General features: G+C 44.7%; 1 protein-coding gene across 1 annotated transcript in view; it reads right to left on the bottom strand.

Annotated features, from left to right (window-relative positions):
* Positions 1–19,450, bottom strand: part of LOC121714755 (oxysterol-binding protein 2-like) — a 765,489-nt gene that overhangs the window by 91,828 nt on the left and 654,211 nt on the right. The window lies entirely within an intron of this gene.

The following is a 19,450-nucleotide window of genomic DNA, read 5'->3' as shown; positions in this document are numbered from 1 at the left end:
ATCTATGAACCATACGTTCAGATAACTCAGCAAAACAATCATGCGCGTTATTAATTTAAAAAATAGGCCAAAACTATCAGCCTACAAAACTATTTGCACAACAATAGACAAACAACTGTAAGCCTCATTTGTGTATGCTACTACGGTCTGATGAATTTGCAGTGATAAACTTTTGGTATATTAGGCGACAGTGGACCATGTTGATAAACCAATCACATTCAGGAATAAAGATATAGTCCCAACTGAGTCTTCGGGGATCGGCCACAAGATGGCGCTGAAACATATATAAAAGTAGTAAGATGTAAGCCCTGTTGAAAAACCCCTAAGTCTTTTCAACCACCAGAGCGCTCCAACTGACCTGAAATCAAGATATGTCCTTCAGGCATTCTTCCAAAACGAGGGCCAGTTCTTGCGAAACACACAGCATCTTCTCTTTGATGATCATTTGATCAGAAATATCCATCGACTTGATGTGTAAATCTATATGTTGTACCTAATTTATCTCGAGGGAAATTTGGGAGGTGTCATTGCATGATTTTTCTTGAATTTTGAAAAAAATATATTGTGTGCCTTCCGATGTCCTTTCAAATGACCTAGTAGTAAAAATCTAGTTTAAGCTACTTATACACAAACAAGATGGGTCCGTCTGATTGTTTAGAATACTGTCCTTTCATTTCATTTCCTAGGGTTAGGGTTAGGCTAGATATAGAAATGTCATTGTAAACACACACACACACACACACACACACACTCACATAGGTGATCATATATTTGACCTAATCCAAGATAAGACACCCTTTCAATTGAATCCAATAATACCACATTGAGGGGGTATTGAGTGTTCGTCTTTACTTACTGCCTTGTATGGACCCTTTCAACAAGGTAAACAAAAACAATGCTTGAACGTTCTATTTGGGCCCCAATCTACTTCCTCTGCATTAAGATAACATATGGAATGTTAAAAAGGAAGTCTTGTGGGGCCAACTATGATGCTGATAATGGAACTCTCTTGAAAGGGTCCTATGGTTAAGTTAAACTTAAACTTAAAAGTTCTGTGTTTAGCAGTGGTGTACATTACCATTCAAACACACGCTTCCACCAGAGGCTATATAGCTCACAATCTGAACTTCACGTGTCAATCCAGCCCACAGGGTTTTTTTTTTAATTATTATTATTATTTCACTGTTTCTTTTGAGACAGCGAGTGGTGTCACATTGTGGATTGTCCCTGGAAAGAAACAGGCATCAACTAAACATATATATCAAAATTCTGTTGTTGTTTTCATGATCATATCATACACAGTGTCTATTCTATGATGTATCTGCAAAAAATAACCTTTACTGAATAGCTGTCATGGGTGCCTTCATCTGAAGTTGCTGTCTTAAAGATTCCGCACAATTTGAAACAATAATCCAACAAGTTGAACTTCTCTGGTAGCCGTTCCCTCAAACAGTTAAACAGTTAAGTTAACGAAGTATGACTTATCACCCCCTCCTTTCCTCCCCCAATGTCATTATTTCATTTCCTGCACATTCTGGTGTTCAGCTGTTTTAACTTTTCATGACTCCTCAGTTTCTGGCATAAAGGACCCATAAGATGTTTGTCAGGCAGGCAAAAGGGCGACGGGCCTGTTTTATATTTCATTATCCATTTAGCCTAGTTGAGCACCACCACGTCCATAGACCCGGGGATTGTGCCGTCGATAACTAATCATTGTTGGGGCCGTATTCATGTGTGAGTCAGCTGTGTGCTCCGATTTCTGCCCGGCCTTGTCTTCCAAAACCCCTCATGAGTTTCCCTTTATATGTCTTAAACAAGGAGGGAAAAAAGAGATGCCATTATTTTAGCCCAGGCCAATGAATGGCTGGCTGTGTTCGCTCTCCTTAAATGGCTGATTCAATGTCAGGTTGAGGATCCTCTCATCAATGTGACACTGAGAAGGACCATTTTCCTTTGGAAACCTAGGAGATTCCTGCAGATAATATCTTATTGTTTGCTCATCTCTGCGCTGTCAATGACCCCCACTGTCCCGCAGGCTTGCCTGTAATCAGATTCAGCTTGAAGTGGAGATAGCAGGTCGGGTCTGTGACGCGAGGGGAAACTCGTGTGCTTGAGTCTGCCTGCTTGGGGAGGTAAATTCTCAGCAGTTTGTGGCCCATTCTATCCCAAACAGGGCACTTTCTGTAAAGTCCAGATTAAAAAATCTTCAGCCATCAAAACTAATACTTACTATGTACACAACGTCAGCAAGGAACGAGAATGACACATTTCTCCTGAATCTAAATCGCTTGAGAACGACTGCCTTACACAACACCATATCTCTCTCTCTGTCTCTCTGTATCTATCCTTTGGCTTCCCAGTGTGGTTTGAATCATTAGGCTTTCCCTAGTGACATGCCTTGACCCTGTTGGTCTTCAAGGCACAAAAAGAGAGAGAGAGAGAGAGTGAGAAAGAGAGAGATGAGAGAAAGTTATGGCTGGCGGGGGGAAGAGGTGCAGTATATTTTGAGAAGGCCTCTCACAGAATCGCTCGGGTCTTAAGTTACTCGCTCGGGCCGCTGCGGAGTATTTTCGGGTGTCCACTTTCACCCTGCCCTGCACCTCTGGGCGCCCCCAGGACCGGGTGTGATGTATGGGTGTCAGTGCCGTTCGCTAGTGGATGCAGGGGGATGTTATGGGAGGGGTCTGACCTCTCTCACACTGTAGACAATTGAGTGTGGCGCTGTAACATGAGTGCAAAGAACTGTAGGAGTGATTTGCCAGAGGGCACAGCACGACTCAGGAGCGCCGGTCTCCAGTGACTTGGCTTGGCTTAGGGGACCTCGCGCCTCACCCAAACAATGTGAGTAACTGTGAATGTGTGTATTTGAGTGTGTGTGTGTGTGTGTGTTCCCTCTTAGGAAAGTGGATGAGTGGGGGGGGGGGGGGGGGGGGGCAAATCCTTGAACCCCAAACCAAACACAGCTAATATGGTATCTCCTGTCTCCTCTCTTTTAACCATAATGTGTGCCACCCCCCAAAAAACTCAAACACTTAATCTCAGCGACACCGCAGCTTACTGACCTTTGCCAGACTTTGGGTCAGCTCGGCTGCACTTGGCCACTCACTCTTCATGCCTTACGGTCACTGTCATCTCTGTGCCCTGTGCCATAATTGGAAATCGTCCCTCACCACATCCTGCGTCAACCACCTAGACCCTGACATCAATCTGGCCAGTAAAAAAAACCCACAGCCCCCCCCCCCCCGTCCTTGTCCAACAGAGAGGGCTTCTTACACCTCCTGAACACTACACACATGTTTACAATCAGCAGCAATGAGGCCGGCCGATGTGTCCAAATTATCCAATTAAAGTGCATACTTTGGCTAGTGCAGCAGCCTGCCCTCCTGCTCCACTCTCCACTCTCCCTCTCCCCCTCCCCATTGCCCCCCTCCCCTGAATGCCCCCCCGGCCATATACTGGAGGCTCTCCCTCTGTCCTTTTGCACTGCGGTGCCCTCTGGACAAATCCCAGTGGGCGAGACGCTGCTCTTTTGTCTCGGCGCATAGAGAGATATTTGTACACGGCCCACCGCATCAATGTGCTTGATTTAATTATACACTCACAACAGTGCGCGGCCAATTCAGGGTGTTTACAGTGTGGTCAGCGACTGCGACGCTGCACAATCGCTGAGCTGTCTCTGGACACAGAGCCTGATGAAAAGGGGGCATTATCTGAAGTGCAATCATCCTTTCATGGCCCATTTCCTTGAGTCTGATTTCATTTTGTTTGTCAATCGCTTTTTTTTCTCTCCTCTCTCCTCCTCCTCCCTTCTTTCTTCACGGGGGCCACCGATGGCCGAGTCACCCTGAGCGGAAGGAGCTCTGGTCAGGTCCGCGTGCACACGCTCCCGCCGTCTCGAACACGGAACGAGAGTTGTTTAGCTTGGCAGCTCTCCTTTTGTTATGAGTGAGTCTGAGAAAGTGCTGGTGTGAATATCCGTTTTCCTCAAACTGCTGTAATCTGCCTCAATTACATATTTTCACATGTTAAGTGGTATAATAAGCTGTGTACTTTTCACTGTCCTAAAACATTAGCCGCAACTAAGAGTAAATTGCAGCTGAATACTGAGTTACTGATTAAAGTGCAGTACACTGAAATCCGACAAACAATCAAATCATTAAGGAAAATAAATGTTTGTAAATACCCTTTCACAAAAGCCAGATAGTCAGCAGACTCAATCAACGCTGGTTACAAAGTGTGACTTGTCCATCTTGTCCCTCTTGTCAGTTGAGCCCATTCCATTCCCACAGGCATCTCTACAACTGAAACTCAACAGGGGAAGTTGGTGGGTGGTAGAATACATGATGTTGTATCATGTATGTGGGGTTTTTTTTGGTCCGTCAAATACAGAATGCTGCTTTTTTTGGAAGAAACTGATTGACACAACGCAAGGTCGTATTTATTTTCTAATCGTGTGACAATTTCTGACAAAGTGCAGAAAACAGATCGGTGTGCAAAGCTAGCCTAAAGTCTGGCGTTGCATTTGCGCCGTCCTCCCTATATCGTTGAATACTCCAGGGGCCCTAATGACCAGCTGAGAGCAGTCTGCTGACCGGTGACCCCTCAGCCCCAAAGGGTCAGACAGGTCATATCGTATGAGCGTGTCTCTCACGTCTCTCTTACAGGCCCCGTGGGAGGCCTCAGCAGGGCCTGACGAGGGCCTCTCTACTACAGACCACCAGACAGCCATACATGTCTGCGCTAAACACACAGGCACGGGAAAGGGGGGGGGGGGGGGGGGTGATCGCCAAGCATCCAAAACACTCCAGCCATCTTGAAAATTTGAAAATGACAGCTCCAAAACAATCAATCACACAAATACTGATAATTAATAACGTATGTAGTCTGCCATCACATGTTTCTTTTCCGTTTTAACGATGGGAAGGTCGCCGCATAGCAGCATTCTTCAATGATGTGTCAGCCAAAGACAAAAGGAACAAGAGACATGTTGTGAGCATGGACAAACCTCAGTCTGCCAGAGACAAGAACAGTTTTCTCTGTCTGTCCTCATGAAGCTCCAACCTTAAGCCTATAGGGTCAGAGCACAATACTCTTGACCACAGTATGCCAGCATATGTCCAGCTATGTTTTCTCTTATACATTAGAATTTGTATTAGGTTATACATTATTCATTAGGTTATACTAGTTAAATACATAGGTCATACGTTAGACTGGATCTGTATTGACACTGATTGCATATATTGTGGTCTGAACAGGAAACCACTTATAAAAATGGACACATGTGAAAGTGTAACTGAAATAACAAACTGTAAGTTCTGGCATTTTCTATACATTCAAAATGGAATTTCCCTGTCGCTAAAATCAAGTATTTTGTACACTGAAGACATAAGAGTGCATGCACCTCTTTGCTTTCAGGTTTTTAATTTGGTTCCATTTTCATTTCGAGTTGTCAGTTACTTTGACCACATTAGCCATCTCTGTTTACACTCAACTTCCCCCAGCAGCTTTCAAATATATTCTCAGTTGTTCATTTCAAACGTTCTGTGCTCTGTTCTTTTACTGAATGTGTAAGAACAGAAAAAATAACTTCTGTGGTCATAAGGGAGGGCTAGCAGTAACCTAATACTACTCAGACCAAATATCTCATTCAAAATAACATCAGTTGTTTCCACGTACAATCTACCCCAAATTACCCCACCCCACCACCCCAAGAAAAAGAAAGAAAGAAAATCAGCCAAAACTCCTACTCTGTGCACAAGCTGGCACAGAGAGTGGTATTTATTTAGAAACAGACAGATTCCCCAGACTCTGCCCCTCTCTCTCTCTCTCTCTCTCTCTCTATCTCTCTCTCTCATAAGGAGGAGGCTTTAATGAACAGGGAGGATCGATAAGGTGCTGACAGGTGGGTTACTGTAGCATGACTGGCCCACCTCGCCACTCCCCTGTCTCTCTCTCTCACACACACACTTAAGCCTCTCTGCTTTATTTAGCCTCACGCTTGCTAGCCTGAATGACAAAAGAACCACAGAGACGAGGTGCATGCTAACAGGCAGTGGATCCGCCTGAGAGAGGAGGAGGAGGTGTGTGTGTGTGAGTATGTGTGTGTGTGTGTGTGTGTGTGTGTTGGGGGGGGGGGGGGGGGGGGGGGTTCCCGCGGTGTCTATAGCACTCAGCCCAGCGATCTCCCCACTTGCGCATGTGGTTGTTGGAACCACGATCGCTCTCGCTCGACAGCACAGAAATAACACAGCGTTACAGTACGAGGCTTTTGTTGTCTGTCTGCACACACTGGCCCTGCCTGGACGTGTGCCAGGGCCAGCAGAGAAAAGACATACTGGACGGGGTTGTGAGCGTCATGAAAAGCCATGTGTCCATTCTGTGCGAGGGAGACAATTGCTAAAGGACATTTGGTGGAATGCGTACACTGTACTCTATTGAGCTGGGCATCTATCGGTAGACTGGACAAAGCGAAGAGAAAACAGTAGCATATCTGAGACCAGCAGCTTAACACCAAGCCACGTACAGTACAGTAGCAACACCAAGGGGGGGGGGGACAAACAGTCGGCGATTTCCTCGTCAATTCACCAACCTTCAAATGACAATGAACCCCAACAAAGAAAAGGAACGTGCATGCTGAAGAGAACAACAACAGGGTCGCAGTCTAGTCTATCTTTTGTGAGTTAATGGACAGTCCTGGATGGCCTGCTGGAACAGTGCACAGTCTGTTCCAGCCATCTCTGATCTATTAGCATCTCGGTGGGCAGCAGGCAGCAGCACATCTTCCCAGCTGCCAGCCCAGTCCAGCTGGAGAGCTAAGGAGGAGCTGGCCAAGCCAAGTGTACTGGGTTACATTTACATTTAATTACAGGATGAGGCACACTTGCATCGAAAATTACTTAAAGTTGCTGTCTGCGGTTCTAATCTAATACATTTTTCTTTTTTTGTTCAATTTCTGTGAATTGGTCCTGGTCATTTTCTAGAATTGATATCCATTCTTTTCTTTGTGTATCCTGAAAAAAATAATCTGGGGAATATACTACAACGTGAGATTAGCGATAGGTTAAGCCTAAGGCCTGATGTGTGTTCAAAATTGACACAGAGGCTTATGTTCCTGGCCGATTGTTTTTCTTTTAACTTTTACATTTGGTTTTGCTAAAATGGCTTGCTGATTTTTAACACACACCTCTGGCTTTAGGCTTATCTTGTTTCATAGTATTGTCCTCGGGTGTTAGAGCCTAAGAGAGTCCAGGCCATGTACTGTAAATAGGTGATAAACAAAGTGCCTAGGACGGAGCCACATTATTTCACGCATGTCCACCCTTTGTTTCAGACACACAGAAGGGAGGGCAGTAATTTGGTCAGCAGTTGAGCTCACATATCAACACCACCATGATCACCATTATCACTTTCTTTCTGTACCTTTCATAGTGAGAAGGCACGACACAACACAACACAAGTCATAACAAAGTTATGAAACCATCATCTGAGAGTATCTGATGAGGGCCAAGTGCACTACAAGATCAGGATTCACAGGAAGGGGCTCACAAACTGATTGATTTGGGCTTCACTGGTTCTGATGAGATGTAATGCAATTAAAACATGTCTGACAAAGGCTTATGTATAATGATCGACTTAGTAGATAACTAGCAGCTACATTGCTAAAAGAGCTGATTGTGTTTGAAAGAAAGAGCGCTAATTGTTGGTCATGCTTTGGGTCTGACTACATTATAATCCTATCAAATTGGACACAGCTACCGCCCCCTCCTTGCTGTTGGAGCCTTGGGATGCTGTAGTTCGCTTCTCGGACATCCATAGCCTGGAGGGAAGGGCCCTCTGTATATAAAAAAACTGGCATTGTTAGCTTTAACAGTTAGCGAAGTGCTCTGTTCACTGTTTAATTGTCTTAATGGGCTCAACGTTGAGGGAGGAGGATGATTTAGTAGCAGGGGTCCTGGCTTAATAGCTCCTCATTTCCTGCCTGTTTTTACGTAATGTAGATGGGCAATCGCCAGAGATGTCTGACATATGAGGCCGTTTTATGAATGCACACTCCTGAGTGGAGACAATCAACAGGCAGCAGACTTATTTATTTTAGTGTGGGGGGAGGGGGGGGGCTTTGTTAGCTTTTATGGTAATTACCCTATGACTCGCAATTTTCCATTTTCATGAAAGAGTGTGTGTGTGTGTGTGTGTGTGTGTGTGTGTGTGTGTGTGTTGTTGATGTTTTTTCATATGGATGTAAAAATGGCCCCTCTGTATATCAATTTAATCTTTGTGCACAGTGTGTCTGGAAATATATATTTGTGTGTTTTTACTGTGATTTATTAAAGAGTATTTCTCAGAAATACAGTGGAAGCATGACAGTAAGGCACAGAGCATAAATTCCTCTGCAGATTATTTTAAAAGTAGCAACCTTGAACACACTATTTACTTGAGAGGCTCCATATGCAGTTCTAGAAGAATCCGACCGCGTTGCTAGATGGGGAAAGAGGTATGCACTTGATGAGCATACGGGCTGATTCAAACAGGGCCACTGGGAACACTTTTAGCACCTTTCTGTCAAATAAAGAGGCCCATTGTGCCTAACAGGATTACATCAGCATGTTCGTCAGGGAGACTATTGTAGCAGCAATTAGACCATTTGCCCCCATCCCACCCCACCCCTGAGCCTCCGTGTCCCCACCTTCCCCACCTCCCCTACCTCTCTCCCCGTCTCAAAAGAAGCTGGCCCTGCCCCTGTTGGTTTACACAGCACAGGCTTGTCACAGCTTGTTGGCTGCTGGTGTGCAGAAGTGCAAGTGCGGGGTCGCATCAGATGACATGATTGCGTTATGCACAATCCTCTTTCAATATGTAATACAATGACAAATGTATGAGGAGAGATAGAGAGAGAGAGAGAGAGAGAGAGAGAGAGAGACTACTGTATGCCTGGCAAACGTCTAAAACTAATTGCACACAATCAGGTTACATGAGATTCTCTCTCTGTGTTTGTTTAGCAGGTTGGTGCTATGGGCCTAACTGTCCTGTAATTCACCTCAATCACCAGACATCCCCTGGTGGCTGGAGTCCTGACACTGTCTCCAAAAAAAGGAGGAGGCTGAACTGACGTGAGTATTATCTAACAGGGGCCTTGTCTGACTGTTATCACAGCTAGAGCTATTAGCAAAAGCTCTCTCTCTCTCTCTCTCTCTCTCTCTCCAGCTGTTTGGATTCAATGACATATCTTTCGGGGCTTTCCCCCCCTGCTTTGGGCTTCCTCAAGGAACAAAGAAGGGATTTCCTCTCTGACATACAAACAGTGGCAGTACCACACAAATTGCAGCAGCAGCAGCAGCCCACCAAGTGTACTGGGCAAACACTGGCACCGTGTCTCAACAAGCAGAGCTCCGCCATGGTAGTAGGGTTCACATGCACACATACAGCATTGATGGGTGGGAGCTTCACATTGGTGGGGGTGGATGTGAGCCCTCCCCCTCCTTCATTTTAAAGAAAAAGCCCAATATAAACAAATATGTGTTGTTGTTTTTATTGATGGGAAAGATGCACAACACTGTCAATCCTCTGACATATTAAATTAATGTGATACAACAAACATTTAGCTGGGGAGTTGAAAAACATATGGGTTGATAAACATCTGGGTGAAACAGACAAATATACCGCCCCTCCCTTCTCACCCCCTCGTTTCTCACCCATGTTCATTCCTACTCATCAACTGATTTGACATCCTATAATAAGTAATTATAACTATGTACATGTAACATGTAACAAATATGTTTGGGAAGGTGGGCGGTTGCAAAATTATTCTGAATATTTACAACTATCAATGATATAAATAATGCATATACAAACCATCATCATATACAAATCAACCATTAGCAAATGCAGATTCAATTAAACAGGAAGACACAAAAGTTAACTCCTTCAATTGGAACAGCCCTGATGAGTGGTGAAACATGTCACGTTATTCTGAGCTCTAATATGGCCTGCTGGCTCAGGGACTTGTGTCTTTGCTGAGCGGCTGTAACCATCACACGCTGTAGGATCACTAAATGGCTGCGGTCCCCTTGAAGCACTCTACTCTGGCTAGATTTTCAGGTGACTGCCTAATGCACCTTTTAAGCCCCTTTCTGTGTTCTCTCTCTCTGTCTCTCCTGTTCTCTGTTCACCCTCTCTGCCTCTCTCTCTCTCTCTGCTGTTCTCTGTTCGCTCAGTCCACCCCCCCCCCCTCCTTATCCCTCTCTCTCCCTCTCTCTCCCTCTGTTCTCTCACACCACACAAGAAGACTGTGAGACTGTGGAAACCGGGCTCTTAAACTCTCCTCCTCCTCTCACTGATGTCCCTGTCATGTACAAAAGTAGGAGGGAACAGAGAAATGCTCAGGTAAAAGCACACATGCACTGATGTGCTTGATACACACTTTATAATCATTATACTACTAATACTACTACTGCTAACATTATATTACTATTATTTTTATTATAATAATAATAATAATAATAATAATAATAATAATAATAACAACAACATATATGATTTATTGAATTTGTAGGAGTTACATCATATTTTTCTCAAAGACACAAATCTCCAGTGCTTATGTTTGAAGTAGTAGACTTGTACCAATAGCTTTTCAGGTACTGTTTGTGCATTTTAGGCATTCTCTCTGTTGTGAGGAAAATTGGGCAGGGGCAAGAATGAAACCAGGACAAAAAAAAACTTCACTTATGGATAAAAGAAATGGCTTCTCTATTGACGGTGCCCTTGAACCACAGAATGGATGGAGCGAGGCCTTTGTGCTTTATTTAATATTAACAACAAAAGAGAAAGAACCCTTTTTGCTCCCACAATCAACCACTAGTCCAAAGGACAGCAAGACAGCATTGTGTGCAGGCAATCTTATTTTTGATTCTTCAATGCAGCAGTCTGCTAGTGCTGTACACACAGGGGGAGATGCTTGAACATGTTATAGAAGTGCTCTTGTTCGCTTTTGTTGGGACTGTGCATGTTTGCTTTATACTGGAATTAAACGCTGGATTTTTCACTTGATGACGATGTCAGTAATAACAATTTCATGTTAAAGCACAAAAAGGATTGTCAATCAATGATGTCAAAGTTTGTGATGTTCTAAATTCCTCTCTCTGTTGGAGAGGGTATTTGAACCAGAATGTCAAGTGTGTCGTGTGTGTGTGTGTGTGTGTGTGTGTGTGTGTGTGTGCATTCATGAGTCTCTTTGTGTATGTCTGTATCTGTAAATGTATTTGAATGGAAATGCACTGTATGGATATTAGTGTCTGGGGGAATCTGAGTGTGTATAGGTCTGTGTGTGTGTGTGTGTGTGTGTGTGTGTGTGTTTATGTCTGAGACATCGGGAGGCAGAGAGTGAGAGTGTGAGAGAGAGAGAGAGAGAGAGAGAGAGAGAGAAAGGGACAGAGACAGAGGGGCAGCTGAGAGGTAGATGCTAGCCGCGCTGTCCATCCTGTCGCACAATAAACAGTTTGTTTCCCAGGAGCGGCCCCTCATGTTCCTGTTGTCCACCGTGTCGCCGCACACTGGGAAACATCCCGGACTCCATTGTCTCTGGGGTCAGGGGTCACAGGATGCTCCCAAAGAGCTCAAAAGGGGGGGAAGGTGAGAGGTTGGATGCAAGTCATGATAAAGAGGGCCCTGCCGGCCTGCCCAGCCTCCTCGAGGGGGGAAGAAGAGAGACAAAAAACACATTAAAATGTATTCTTTCTTTTTTTTCTCCCCCCTCTATCCTGTCTTTCCTTTTCACTTTCATTCATTTTCAGACTGCAGTTCTTTCGAGGGCCAGGCGCAGGGAACACTGAAAAGAGGGCCCACTGACACAATGGATCGACTCACCGGCTCATAATAAACTTCCTGATTGCCTGTAGTCCATTCGCCCCACCCGCGCGTTTGCATGGAGGACTTTTCTTTTTTTTTTTTCTTCCCCACACTTGGCTCGGCTTTGTGTATCTTTATTATGTCTCGTGGTGTGTTTTTGTCCATAAAGGCATACCTGCGCTTTCCCACCGGTCTTGTAAATGGTGCTGAGATTTGACTTGGACAGAGAGAGGCAGTTTGGAGGGGCTGTGTGTGTGTGTGTGTGTGTGTGTATGTGTGTGTGTGTGTGTATTAGTGTCATTTTGTGTGTGTGTGTCGGTGTGTGTCGGTGTGTGTGTGTGTGTGTGTGTGTGTGAGGGGGTGGACTTACAGTAATAAAAATCGTCTGAGCACTACTGCCCAGTCCACTACTGAAGGTTAATATAAAACAGGTCATGGCTATTTCTATTCGGTGTCAGAGGTCAGTTTATGGCAGTATGACAACAATTCATATCCTTTAGTACTTGAAATTTGATTCGGCCTGCAAGCCTGTCTGCTACAAATATATTTTATGACACTATAAACTCTATTGTGTTGGTATTATTGATGGAAATATAAGACATCTCTGTAAAACAAAGGTGTTCAGAAAGGACTTACAAGGCACTCATAAATCCACATTGTGTTAATGGCTGTATAGAGGTATTCCACACTCCAACGTGCAGTTTGACATGACATTTAGGAAGTCAGCCTGATGCCTCTGTTGATGTAAGCGTCAACAACACACACACACACACACACACACACACACACGCACACACACACACACACCACTTCTAAAACTTTTATCTCCACTAGAGGTGACATTTAGATTCAGACTTTCTCAGGCACTGTATGTCACATCCACTGCATGCACACTCAGGCAAGGCTATTGTCTGGCTACAGTGGGTGCCTGGGATGCAAAGAGCAGTGCTCGTGGAGGAGGGGGGGGGGCTGCCTTGTGGACAATGGTGGACTGAGGCCTCTGCGCGGGGAGGTCTCAGGCATTCCTCTCTCTGGCCAGCCATGTGGCCCTGCGCAGATGATGCGGGCCCTGCAGGTGACGGGGCAAAGAGGACAGGAGAGCCCTGAAAGTGCCTTATTAACCCAGCATGGCCTTTTTGCATTCTGTTGTTCTTGACCAGGTGGTCCAGGCTTCTCGGCTTAGTTTTTATGGTACAGCTTTTTTACAGAAGAAAAATACACTGAGACATAAAATCAGAGCTTTGGGTAAAAACCCTCGGTGGTAAAGGTTATAGAAATATTTGAACAAGATTGTAAAAAATGTCTCCATTTGTGATTCATATTTATATTATATATTTTGGATTAAACATTAAATAAAAGACAGATACAATTACAGCATAGGAGGAGTCCATTTAGAAAAAGGTTTTCAACTATAACTAAAAGCTTAACTTGTATGTACAATAATTATGCTGTAAGCTTATTGAGAAGTGAAGTTGTTTGTCAAGCAACATCTATGCATCATATGTCATCTACGGGGTTAGTTGGATTTCCTTTGTAATGAATGTTTTCAGTTTTGATTTGTTTTCTGAACAAGCATTTATTTACAGTACACAAACACAATTCTCACCCATTATAAATTCCTTCAAAACCACAAAATGAATACCAAACAACTCTACTGCAGAAACCACAATGTAATCACCTTTCAAAGCACAAAAAAATCATTTGCTGTGATAAAAAGTCAAAAATCCATCTGAACTACAATGCCGTGGTTGATTTATGCTATCCGAAAAGTACGATTTTTTTTTCCGACTCTTTTTCCACGTGCTTCCTTAGTTTAACCCCCTTGGGCTTTCCAAAGTATAACTAAAGAGATTTAATGCGTCCAGTCCATCCACATAATTTATTTCTCACGAGGGCTTGTCTGCATTCTGCTCTCTGGACATCCTCAAAGATGCATCTATCTTTTTTATGGGGCCCAGCCCGGTTGATTAATCCAGATGGGTGATGGCGAGGGAATGCCGGTGGCCTTCTGTGTGGCCCGGAAGACCTCTGGTCCCCCGTTATCTGTGGGTCATCTAAAGCCCTATTGCCCTGATTTGTACTGTTTAACCTGCCATAGGCCAGCAAACAAAATAGGCATATAGAGAGAGAGCATTCCAGTAGAGAGGCAGGGGGGGGGGGGGGCATATGAAAGACATATCACCAGGTGTTTCAGCATGTAAAAGGGTAAAACACTTACTGTTCCTCTCAGAACTTGAATACATTTTTGTGTGCTGCCTCTTCACCTGAGAGACAAAATGACTGATCAGTGTAAGATGACCGTGTAACTCTAGATCAAGTAATACTGTGTGTAACTGTAATGTGATTTCATGTTCTTTTTATTTTGCTGACAAGTGTCAGGGCTCTGCTTTCACCTGCTTTGGCTAAGCACGCGTAGTCCTGCCTGCCGAGACGCGAGTGTGCCGTATGAGTTTCACGTCCTGGATCTCTCCGGCAGGTTTAACCCTCCTTGCCCTAGCCTCTACTAGATCCTAATCGCCACCGGTAGAGAGAGGGATGACAGCTGGAAATGGTTTTGGAGCACCACCGCTGCACGTTTGTTTTCATATCACGGTGGAGGAAAGGAATCCAGGAAAGGAGTAAGCATTAGCTTTTAGGGATCTGTGACAGTGATTTATACGCTTTCGAGAAAAAACCCACCCCGTGTGCTCCCCGGATGGAAACGATGGCACAACAGTGGCCCACAGTTTAGCCCATTAGGTTGGGGGGGGGGGGGGGGGGGTTATTAATTAAAGCATTCATCACAGGAGAGGAGGCGGTAGAGTGGGTGTTGCCTCTAAGCAAGGACTGAAAAGTGCCACTGACCGAGTCGTCGATTAGAGCCATGGGGCCTGGAAACTACACGTGCCCTCTGACACCTGCACATTTATCATGACCGCTGCTGCTGTGCATGGGTTATGTCCAAGTTGTTTTGTCCAGATATTTGATTGACGATACTCAGTACTCAGGTACACCCGTGCATATAAAAACATGGTGTGCTTGATGACCTGATATGGATATGGAATGTAAGGCTTTGGCTTCAGGTGGACCCTTGGAATGATATGTCAAACATTGCACCGATAATTACAAAATGAGTTGTAGATGTGTACTGTATATTATGCCCATCTTTGCTATACATCTAGTTTCCTGTCCAGGTTGTGCCTGACTGGATGTGTGTACATCACGGGTCTGGGGGGATGAAGGTGGGGGGGAGGGGGGGGGGGGGGGCAAGGGGGGTGGTTCTCCTTCTCCTTCCCCATGACATGGTGGGGTGATTTTTTCCCCCTCTCTCTTTTTTTCTTTATTTTTCTATGAGCATATAAATCTGACTGGTGCCAAAGAACAGAAAATTAAAATTCCCCTTTCTCCCTGCATCTTCGGGAGTCCAGCTGCAGAGCGCTGTTTGCTCCGCGCGGCCCTCATGGACGCCACAGCTGCATGGGGCCTGAGTCGAGTCGCATTGCGTCGCTAGTAGGAGAAGTAAGACAGCGCAGCCTCACAGAATGACTTATTTTGCTTGGCAGACGCAGGGCTCTTTCACAAAGTGATAATTACACTGCAGAATAAAACACAGCAGACTGGAGAAGACAATCCTGTCACATAGGTTACAGCTACAGGAGGAGAGAGTGAGTGAGAGAGAGCAAAAGAATGACAGATTTCAGAAATGGCTTTGGATATTTTTAGGAGAGGTTGTGTTACATTGTGCTGACCTTCGAATTTCCATCCCAAGTAAGGAACATTTTCTATTAACAGTTGAAGGCAATCACATGGGGTAGGGTAAGAGTACTCCACATTTCTAAACACCATATAAGTGTTACAAACAAAATAATGCTGAAAAATAAATGAACAATGTTTCCTACTCCTATTCATTTAGCAGATGCTTTTACAGTGACTTACAAAATGAGGAATGACATTCAAGCTACGTTAAAAAGGAGTCCTTAGGTAACAAAAATACTACTACAATAAATATTACTACCAGAGGATGAGAGTACATAAGTTTAAATATGAGTTCAAATGTAGTCGACGGAGGTAGTGGTATTTTGGAGAAGAAGGTAGAGGGAAGGAAGCGCATGGTAAGTGTGTGTTAGGTGTGTTGGATAGTTAGCTGTAATAGGAGAAGAGGTACTCTCAGAAGAGTTGGGTCTTTCAGGGCTTCTTGAAGATAGAGAGGGAAACGCCTGCTCTGGGAACACCTGGCAGGGCATTCCACCAACAGGGAAAAGGAACGACGCGTGAGTATCATAGGTGAGTATAAATAGTTACGCCGCTCCCGTGACGTCACATTGTCGCACGACAGGTTGGGAATGGCGAGTATGTGAAAGACATAATTGAAAAGAAAGGCAACACCGCCACAGTGATGAAGCAAAGCAATATTCACTGATGATGACAGTGGTCGGCTGGTGAGGGACCAATATGTGACCCTGCAAGGCGAAACCAGTCGTTTTGCGCACGGTGCTATTTTGAGAAAATCCACGATAAACGAACGTACAGGTAAAAATTCCGAATTTCATGTTTTCACATAATTTGACAGTATACAGTCATTCCCTTTGTCCACGCCGCTATAAGGTTTTATGGTAGGGTACGGTAGAGCTAATTTACATAGGCTACTCATTAGCCTACTCGTTACTCAATGTGTCAGCTCTATATCTAGAGCCGCGGAGAGGAAATGACACAAATCCAAACTAACTGATGACCTCAAAAACTACCAGACACTCCTGACCTCCTTCTCAGCCAGCATCACTGCTGCTAAGACGGCTTTCTACAATGACAAAATCAACAGCGCTACAGACACTCGAAAACTTTTCTCAACCTTCAAATCGCTACTCAACCCTCAGCTGCCTCCTCCTCCATCCAGCCTTACTGCAGATACTCTCGCCTCATTTTTTACAAACAAAGTGGCGGCAATCAGCAGTCAATTCTCTACATGCCCACTCAACGCATCTGACTCAGATACCGCACTCCTACAACCTCTAGGGACTGCTGGAACATCTTTTTCAGCATTCACGCCTCTCTCCGAGAGTGAAGTATCTAGACTCCTGACATGCAGCCGTCCTACCACATGCTCGCTGGACCCTATACCTACGAGCCTACTTCAGTCCATCAGCCCGACCATCGCTCCAGCTATCACACATGTTATCAATGCCTCGCTAACCTCCGGCACATTTCCAACAGCGTTCAAAATGGCCTGGGTAACACCGTTACTTAAGAAAGCTTCTCTCAACCCTGCTCAAGTCGAGAACTACCGCCCTGTCTCACTCCTGCCTTTCCTATCCAAAGGCATTGAACGAGCAGTCTCCAAACAGGTCTCTGACTTCCTTTCACAGAACAACCTTCTGGATCCAAATCAGTCTGGGTTCAAAAGTGGCCACTCTACCGAAACGGCTCTGTTGTCTGTAACAGAAGCCTTAAAAGAAGCCAGGGCAACCGCTCGGTCATCAGTACTCATTCTGCTTGACTTATCGCTCGCTTGACTACTCGCTAACATGGGAATCTCCGGTTCTGCTCTCTCCTGGTTTGAATCCTACCTCACAGGACGCTTGTTTAACGTATCATGGCTTGGTCAGCTATCTGCACCTCACCATCTCACCACAGGGGTCCCCCAGGGCTCAGTGCTGGGCCCCCTTCTCTTTGCTATCTACACCACCTCCTTGGGACAGATTATCCGTTCGCATGGCTTCTCATACCACTGCTATGCAGACGACACACAGCTCTATCTGTCCTTTCCACCTGATGACCCCTTGGTTTCAGCACGGATCTCGGATTGCCTCTCAGACATAGCTACATGGATGAAGGCACACCACCTCCAGCTGAACCTCTCAAAGACTGAACTACTGGTCCTCCCAGCTAAACCTACCATACATCACAACATCAACATCAAATTTGACTCCCTGTCTGTTTCACCTACCAGTCCTGGTAGGTGAAACAGACAGGGAGTCAAATTTGAGTTGTTCTCGACAACCAACTAAACTTCTCAGATCATGTTGCCTCAGTCGCCCGGTCATGCCGTTTCGCACTCTACAACGTACGGAAAATCAGGACTTACTTGACTCAAGATGCTACCCAACTTCTGGTTCAGGCAATAGTCATCTCACGACTCGACTACTGCAATGCCCTCCTGACAGGTCTCCCAGCCTGCGCAGTGAAACCACTTCAGATGATCCAGAATGCGGCGGCGCGCCTGGTCTACAACCAACTCAAAAGGGCACATGTTACCCCGCTGCTCATCCAGCTACACTGGCTACCTATGGCGGCCCGCATCAAATTCAAGGCTCTAACGCTTGCCTACAAAGTAGTCTCCGGTTCTGCTCCCACCTACTTGAATGCCCTCATACAGACATACGCTACCTCCAGACCGCTGCACTCCTCAGACGAACGACGTCTAGCTCTACCACCGGTACGCTCAAGCCAATCCAAACTTTTCTCATCTGTTGTTCCTCGTTGGTGGAACACACTGCCAGCTCCTACAAGGGCAGAGACATCCTTCTCCATTTTCAGAAAACTCCTGAAGACCCAGCTCTTTAGAGAACATCTCCTCTCATAGCAACACTTACAACAAGTCTTACTGATCCTAGCACTCACCAGCCGTCTCAAACTGACAAGTAAAAACAGCACTCACTGATGCACTTATTCTTACTGTACCCTAATGTTTTTAAATTGTCCTAAAATGGTTGAGAACTGCTCTAAAACTTAAACTGTTTACTATGTTGTTAGTCGCTTTGGCTAAAAAGCGTCAGCCAAATGTAATGTAATGTAATGTAATGTAATGTAATATATCGTTCTTGGCAGATGTAACTGAATATGAATGTGAAAGACTTGCCTTTCAGGGCACGAACAGTCAAAAGCACAAACTTTTAGAAATATCCTGGCGTAATTTTAGGGACCAGGAGAAGTTTTCCATTGAAGTAGGCTAGCACATTTTAAAAGTATTGCTAGGCTATACACAATCTACACACAGAACTTCCTCTCCCCTTACTTCCCCCGAAATACATTAATTATATTCTATAATGACACCTTATGACCGTCCCAGGTATTAACTAGGGGGCAGAAAAAGACTCATTGCACGGTTGAAACTGCATAGTCAGTCACCCGCTTCAAAGTCATGCTACCGTAAGGCTAATCATAGCTGTGCCCTCACACTATCGCACGCGACAATTTACTTAAAAAAGTGATTTTCTCCTCTTCTGGTATATCGTGACAGGAGAACCATGCCAACATGCGATTATCTTAGTGATACTTTTTTCAATACCCTCGATATACATATCGTTGGAAAGCTTAGTTTATGGCCGTTTGTCTGAGTACAATAACTTAATTTTGTAAATTTGACCAAAGCGACTGGTTTTTACCTTGCAGGGTCACATAGGTGTTACATTAGTTAATATGCGTGCTTTAAATTTAAGTTAAATATGTCCTGCAGTGGCCAAGGAATTTGGATTTTTTTTCTTCTCTGTGACCCTATATTCCGTCATTTTATATATAGCCTTATAGTCTATGGGAAACTAATATAAATTAATGATCACAAATGTTTAAATAATGACTGTGGGTCTAGTTATATGTGATAACAATGTGTAGTGGGCAGTGAAATAACTATTGG

The sequence above is a fragment of the Alosa sapidissima genome, chromosome 8 (assembly GCF_018492685.1).
Source record: "Alosa sapidissima isolate fAloSap1 chromosome 8, fAloSap1.pri, whole genome shotgun sequence".
NCBI lineage: Eukaryota > Metazoa > Chordata > Actinopteri > Clupeiformes > Clupeidae > Alosa > Alosa sapidissima.
This window is presented reverse-complemented; position numbering and strand designations above follow the sequence as displayed.